Source organism: Centruroides sculpturatus, unplaced genomic scaffold, assembly GCF_000671375.1.
Source record: "Centruroides sculpturatus isolate CEXI.00-Female unplaced genomic scaffold, Cexi_2.0 scaffold551, whole genome shotgun sequence".
In the NCBI taxonomy this organism is placed as follows: domain Eukaryota; kingdom Metazoa; phylum Arthropoda; class Arachnida; order Scorpiones; family Buthidae; genus Centruroides; species Centruroides sculpturatus.
In genome coordinates, this window is record NW_019385025.1 from 337,982 (window position 1) to 346,253 (window position 8,272).

The 8,272-nt window shown below is 29.5% G+C and overlaps 1 protein-coding gene across 1 annotated transcript in view; it reads right to left on the minus strand.

The window, feature by feature from the left end:
• LOC111633592 (multidrug resistance-associated protein 4-like) overlaps window positions 1-2,119 on the minus strand; it is a 49,446-nt gene extending 47,327 nt beyond the window's left edge. The window contains exon 1 of the mRNA XM_023378199.1: window positions 2,036-2,119. The gene's annotated coding sequence lies outside the window, so the exon portion shown is untranslated. The remainder of the gene's footprint in view (window positions 1-2,035) is intronic.
• Window positions 2,120-8,272: the final 6,153 nt, after the last annotated feature.

Consider the following 8,272-nt stretch of genomic DNA (forward strand, 5'->3'; position numbering starts at 1 on the left):
TACAATAGCGACGATTATTATTTTAAAAAATTTTTGTTAGGCTTAACATCGATGAAAATTCAACGCAAAATAGGTTAATAGCGATATACTAATATACTAATTACATGGGATATAATAATATACTACACTAATAATGGATTTTTTCATACTTTTCGGTTATCCGACTTTTCAATTATCCGACCAACCCCAGTCCCCAATTAGGGCGGATAATCGAGGTTCTACTGTACATTAATTTTATTAATGTAAATTTTCGAAATTCTCCCCGCAGGGAAATTTCGAAAAATCCCTTTTTAGTGTACGTTTTCATGACGCACTCTGGGTATCAAATTTTAACCTTCAACTTTTAATCGTTTGGGCTCTGCGCTTATTATTATTCGGAGTAGCTATTTCAAAGGGCAATTTTGAAACTAAAAATAATATTGTCGACGATATCAACTTTAATATTCATAAGAAAATTCCCGGTAATATTCAAAAGAAAATTCAGAACTAGGAAGAGTTCCTCTTCTTTTAAGTTTGGGCATCGTATAAAGTATAAATCAAATCAAATTTTTATTAAGTTTGATAACTAAATAAAAAGTTGATTCTAAAATATTTCTTTTACCTCTTATATCTTAAAGTTTATCCTTTTATTCCATCTACCACACAATCTCATATCAATTCCCTGATTTATTGGACAATTAAGTTTGATAAGTTAATAGTCCAATAAATCCTGGGTACCTAAACGTTTGGTGTTTTAATATTAATTTAATGCAAATGTATACATACCCAATAATATTAAACAGAAAAACTAAATATATTCAATAAAAATCTGTTTTAACGAATGTACAATGTCGTGGCTCGGAAAATACGTCAACACTGAAATGCAAATCAGTCTGGCGTAGGGAAAATCGGGGAATTACACCGCAAAACGGCAAATCGCGTAGCGGCGTTATTTTAGATTGGCGTAAATTAAGCCGGTGTAAACCGAGGGCTACCTGTATTCCTAATTGGCTCGCGTCAGAAAAAAGTGCGTGTGACTACTGTAAACCACGCTATCTCGAGAGAACCGATAAATCATGAAAAGCCGACAATATACGTCATCAGTCTAACGGTCCTTGTTCGACCTACTTCTTTTCAAATCAACATTAAAGTAAAACGTAGTAAGACGTAGTTATATATAGAAAAACGGTCTTCTCTAATATTCGTAGTACTTTGTAAAGTTTGAAATTCAATTTAATGAATAGTATTAAGTTCAAAAACATCTAAAATACATAATTAAGTAGGAGAATCTCATAAAAATTTATTTTTTAGTATAATACGATTTACAAAGTCAAAAGTTCGTATATCATAACATTACGAAAAAATTAGATCGAAAAAAAGTGAACTAATTTAAATAAATACAGTTCATTTTACAACTGTTGATACCCTTGCCTTTATCAGTTTCAATTGATGTACACACACTCAGCAATAGTATATAAATCAAAAAAACACAACACCTTAATTTGCTGAGAAATTTTTTTTTCTCAGCAAATTAAGGTGTTGTGTTTTTTTGATTTATCAGTTTCTTCAAACAAAATTCAAAAACTTCAATTAATCCTGTAAATATTTTATGCGCCATTACTATTCGAATGATGTAACATTATATCAATTTTGAATTTAACATAAATTGTAACTGTCACTAAAAAATTTGTAATATCACTAAAAAATATTTTCGATATAAACACTACGCCAATATAAACACTATAAAATTTTCCTCACATTTTCTTATCGAGTAATACATGATACTTTTTGTAATATGAGTCTAGCCATATTTTACGTATACTTTCTATATCCACATCAATTTAGTTTCATCTAAAATCTACAAACTAATTTCCTAATAAAAAGACTACTTGCTAATTGAACTTTGTATTCTTCTTTCACATTTTTCTACGTAATAGCACTAAATCAGTAGAGATTCTAACTTACAGGCTTATAAACAATAAAAAACATAAATGTTTTAAAAATTAAGACTAGATAATTATATGCATAAATAAATTAGTAAGTCTATAAAACATACTCTCACTTATATCCAAGTATTATATCCATAGATCAGTGCTCGCTAATCGTCGAAAATAAATTATTTTTTCAACGTTTCTTTCTGTAGCATATTCTGAAACAAGTTCTAAATTCACAGTAAAATTTCCACCTTATATCCATTAAAAACAGAGCATAATGTATCCATCCAGGAAATAATCATTTATCGCAGTGAACTTCGAACTAACCGAGTAACACCAATAAAACACTAAACCCGTCCGCGAAATCTCGCGCGAACTGATTCATATGGGATAGACTGAAATTACACCTCACGTGACCAAGTTTACATTTTTCTGAATAAACGCTGAAACTTTTTAAAAATTTTTCCATGAAACCTGATGAATTTAATTATTACACAATAACTAAGTCTGTTTAATTAAGATTAATAATTTACCATTATAATTATGCAAATTACATATAAAATAAGATCACAGCTCAAAATGTCCAGCAAACCATGGGATGTCTGTAACGTCACGTGACATTGAAACTTTCCTGCTAAACGCTAAAAATTTCATATAATTATTTTATTAATCCAGTCATATTTTAATAATGTAAAATGTCTAGATATGCTTAATTAATAAAGATTAGTAATGTACTATCACAAATATACAAATTAGATATGAAACAGATCACTGCTGTAAATCTTTCTCCAAGTTGATAAATATAAAACGATCACGTGACCAAAAGCTAACGCCAAGAGATATAAAAAATGTGGTTAAAATTTAATGTTTTGGGTACAAATTAATAAAATTTTAAACAATTTAATGTTTCTGTACAAATTAGTAAGTTGTAGCAAATTTCATGAAAGACAAGAGAATAATTTTCAGCTTAAATAAACTGTACAATAAATGGTTATTTCTTCGAAAGAAGTCGTTATACACTAATAAATAATACAGTAGAACCTCGATTATCCGGACTAATTGGGAATGAAGGTAGTCCGGATAAGGAAAAATCCGGATAATCGAAACAGATACTTTAATTTGTCTTTTAATGATTATACAACACGTTTTCTTATCGATGACATATCGGTAATATTAAAAGTAAATACTGTATTTAAATCGTGAACAAATTTTCAAAAAACAAACGTTCGTATTGAATTTGGACATTACTGACCAACGCTAACAGACTACCTATTGTTTAAAAGGCCTTCTGGTAGCGCAAGACGGATTTTATAAAATAAAAAGCAGTTGAAACTGCATTTTTATGAATGAAAGTTTGACAAACTATTTATCGTTTTATGACGAGTAAAATTTTTTCGTCGCGTTCGCGGTTTTTAAGTAATGGATAAACCTTCGAAACGCGAGGCCCTTCGGACCGTGAGGCATAGGCGGTGGCCCACGTTGCCCATGCCTTACGCCGTCCGTGGTCATAGAAAATGATGTAATTTGAATATAAATTATTTATAAATACGTATCTCAAGTTATATTTTTATTACTACGTAAAATATATTTAAGAGTTTACAACCACTGTGCTGGGTGAGACGTTGTTGAAACAAAAAAAGTTATGCATTCCATCACGTACTGTACATAAACAGTGTCGTAATTTGCCAAGTGCAAATCAGCAAATTCGTAAAATTTTTGTTTATTTTGAACAATCCGGATAATCGAAAATCCGGATAATGGAGGTCCGGATAATGGAGGTTCTACGTTAGTTATTTAATAATGCTTTTATCCATTTTAAGTTGATATTCAAAAAATTAAGCTATTTAATTTGGCTTTTATTACTTAGAGTTTCCAAGCATTTTACTATAAAATTCAATTTATTGAACAAAAACAAAGCTAAGCTATTACATATAAACAAGACAATACAATACTATAACTAATAAAAATGTTACAAAACAGTGAAATAGAGATATAAAAATTACTTTATTTGTAATGAAAATCAAAATTTATAGTTAAAAATTTATAATCAATCCTGACAATGAAAAATACCGTAAAAACCGAATAAAATTTATATATATTTACGTGAAATATCGATAATTTTCTTTTGAAAAAATGTTTCTTCATAAAATTAATTATTTATATGAATAAAACTTTCAATAATACAATGATTGATGTTTTTTATTACACTTTCTGTAGTAAGTATTATGTATTACACATAGTTTTCTACATTATAGCATAATATTGTGTATAAAAACTGAAAATTCTGTTAATTTGTAAACGCAGATACTCTCACATAAAAAGCATACTGTACCGACTGTATATTTAACGTCAGTTATTCGCGATTGAATATTTATAAATAAACCTGTGTAATTCATAATTTATTTTATAATGTTTTTTTATAATGTTTTTGTCACGATATTATTTTAAATATGGAAAAAATATACATTTCTAATATCGACATATATGAATATTTTTACGTTTGAATATTATATTTCGATACTTTCATCTTTTTACACTAAGAATACGTACTTTTATCCTAAAATATTAACTTTTTACCAACAAAAAAACAGTCGAAATAGCAACCAAGCAAAAATGATTATAGTTCTAAGCTCTGTTGGAGGAATGTCAGCATATTTGTTCCATCTTTGATATAATTCGATTTCATGGTGCACTCAGGATATATTCTTCCAATTAGAAAGTTCAGACTATGTACAAAATTTTTTTTAATTTTTGAGTCTATCTAACAATCCATTAACACAACCACAGAAGTACCTGTAACATTGTTGAAGAAAACCTTCAATAAAAACAAATGATGAATAGGTAAAAAACTAACAATATTAAAAATGATCAAAACATCAGCCTTTTATTTGAGGTTCTGACATCTTGATCATTTTTAATATTGTGAGTTTTTTATATATTCATTATTTGTTTTTATTGAAGGTTTTCTTCAACAATGTTACAGGTACTTCTGTGGTTGTGTTAATGGATTGTTAGATAGACTCAAAAATTATAAAAATTTTTTCGTACATAGTCTGAACTCTCTAATTGGATGATATAATTTGTTTTTTTCTGTATTTACACTCAATTTACGTGAAAATTATTGTATTGTCCTGTTTATATTTAATAGCTTAGCTTTGTTTGTATTTAATAGTTTTAAATTTTACAGTAAAATACTTGGAAACTCTAAATAATAAAAGCCAAATTAAATAGCTTATTTTTACAATATCGACTTAAAATGGATATGAGCATTATTAATTAAATAACTATTATTTATTAGTGTATAACGACTTCTTTTAAAGAAATAACCATTTATTGTACAGTTTATTTAAGCTGAAAATTATTCTCTTGTTTTTATGAAATTTGTTACAACTTACTAATTTGTACAGAAATATTAAATTTTAAACGATGACATTTGTTAAATTGTATTAATTTGTACTGAAAACATTAAATTTTAAATACAGTTTTTATATCTCTTGGTGTTAGCTTTTGGTCACGTGATTGTTTTATATTTATCAAATTGGCAAATTTTCAGCAGTGGTCTGTTTCATATCTAATTTGCTTATTTGTGATAGTACATTACTAATCTTTATTAAACATATCTAGACATTTTATATTATTAAAATTTGACTGGATTAATAAAATAATTATATGAAATTTTTAGCGTTTAGCAGGAAAGTTTCAATGTCACGTGATGTTACAGTCATCCCATGGTTTGCAGGAGATTTTGAGCAGTGTTCTTTTTTTATATGTAACTAGCTTACCCGTCGCACATTGCTGCGATCTCAGAAGAAAGGAAATTCAAGCGAACTCGTTATGATAAAATTCAATTTACATTTTATCATTTTTATTGAAACTTATTATTATTATTTATTTTTATCGGGAAAACATTTTAAAGTGTCGTTTCAATTCTATTTATTTATTGGAGTGTTTGTGGATACACGATATTTTTTGTTTTTCCGTCTGGTGCGTACACGAATAAATCGGAAGGTTTTCCGACGCGTGAGCCGGCCACATACAGTTGTCCATGCGAGAAGCACGGATTCTCCAAATTTAGCCCACACACTCGCAGCGATTGTCAGAAGTGCGATATTCCCCATTTTTATATATATTTTTTAATCCTTTATAATTTTAATTATTTAATTGCTCCTTCCTCTCTTCCTTGGCATGTTGTGAAATTTCTGATAGTTGGATAATAAACCGTTTTATTGTAATTTGTCTTTTTAAATTATTTTGAGTCGATATTAAAATTTGGAAAAAGGGGGATACCTAGATCGGTAAAATACGAGAATTTCTTCCTACAACTTCGGTTATTGTTCGGGGTACAGTTAAGGTTTTAACGAAGTTCGAGCGAATACATAATTAGCAAAAAAAAAAAAAGTTAAAATAAAGTGATTAAAGAAAAATTATTACAAATATCTAAATAACAGTTCACAAATGCATATATAAAGATACTTTTTAAAGGGGGGAAATGGTCTTTACTATTTGAAATCGATCGAACACACTGTACTCGAATGCTTGTGTAAATGCACGCCATCTATCGTAGGATAAATGCCAAAAACTTTCGCGATAGTGTATTAAAAAAACTTCCCAAAGTTTCGTGGCAATCGTACTATGCCACAAACCTTCGCTGGAGTATATTAAACAACTTCCCAAAGTTTCACGGCAATCGGATAAACGGTGTGGTAATGCATGAAGGACACACACACATACATTCATTTTTATATATATAGATTTGCATAATTATAATGGTAGATTATTAATCTCTATTAAACAGATTTAGTTATTGTGTATTAATTAAATTCATCAGGTTTCATGGAAGAATTTTTAAAAACTTTTAGCGTTTATTCAGAAAAATGTAACCTTTGGTCACGTGAGGAGTATTTTCAGTCTATCCCATATACATCAGTTCGCGCGAGATTTCGCTGATGGGTTTAGTGTTTTCTTGGTGTTACTCGGTTTGTTCAAAGTTCACTGCAAAAAATTTTTTTTTCTGGATGGATACGTTATGCGCTGTTTTTAATGGATATAAGGTGAAAATTTTACTGTGAATTTAGATCTTGTTTCAGAATATGCTACAGAAAGAAAAGTTGAAAAATAATTTATTTTCGACAATTAGCAAGCACTGATCTTTGGATATAATACTTGAATATAAGTGAGAGTATGTATTGTAGACTTACTAATATATTTGTGCATATAATTATCTAGTCCTAATTTCGAAACATTTATGTTTTTTAGTGTTTATAAGCCTGTTATTTAGACATGTCTACTGATTTAGTGCTATTAGTAGAACTATATCAAAAACCGAATACAGGATTTTAGAAAAACTTTTTAAGAATTGGTTTTGATTATTATAATTAGTTTTTGTGTATCGTTGTACTCTAACTTACTTCGTTTTACTGTTAGAGAAAGTAGGTTACACATTAGATTGGTTACGTAGCCTGTCGACTTCCCTCTTAGGGAAGTATCTTTTACAAAAGTTATGGTTCCATTATTGATGCATGCCAATGATGAATATTGTTTTAAATTAAATACCGGTGAATTTATATAACATACTAGCTGCAAGGGCACGCTTCGCTGGGTTTTTATTTGTTCGTACATCTGTATGTAATATAGTTTTTGTTTTTTATATATAAAAGACTGTTTCTTTAAGTAATCTAGAATCTAGCTGCAAAGACCCGCTTCGCTGGGTTTTTATTTGTGGGCAAAAAGTAACGATAGTGAAGATTAAGATAATTACATTATAGCCAATCTTACCCGTTTTCACAGAATGCAAGAATTAGGTTCCCCGTTTCCAGACTAATTAGATACGTGGTCCCGATTCTATTTCTGAACATCTCCTGTTCACGTCCAGTCAAACGAACTATTTTCAACATTTCTGGAACGTTTACAATCTTTCTATAATCGAACCAATTCGAATTCGAATTCGAATACAAATTCGAATTTAAAACGGTTCGAACATTTTTAAAATCGAAATAGAAAATCTTCCACTTTTAACCACTTTCAAGCCCATATCCCTCGCACCCTTATAGCTATCGAAATGCAACCACCACAGTGCACGAATAGAGACTTGGGGCTACTACCACATACAAACATCATTCACGTGCGATGTGTAGTTTTGGCTAAAAAGTGAAATATAGGGACATACACGTCCATTTTTATCTATATGTATATATATATACATATAGATAAAAATGGACGTGTATGTCCCTATATTTCACTTTTTAGCCAAAACTACACATCGCACGTGAATGGTGTTTGTATGTGGTAGTAGCCCCAAGTCTCCATTCGTGCATAGGGGTGGTTGCGTCTCGATAGCTATAAGGGTGCGGGAGATATGA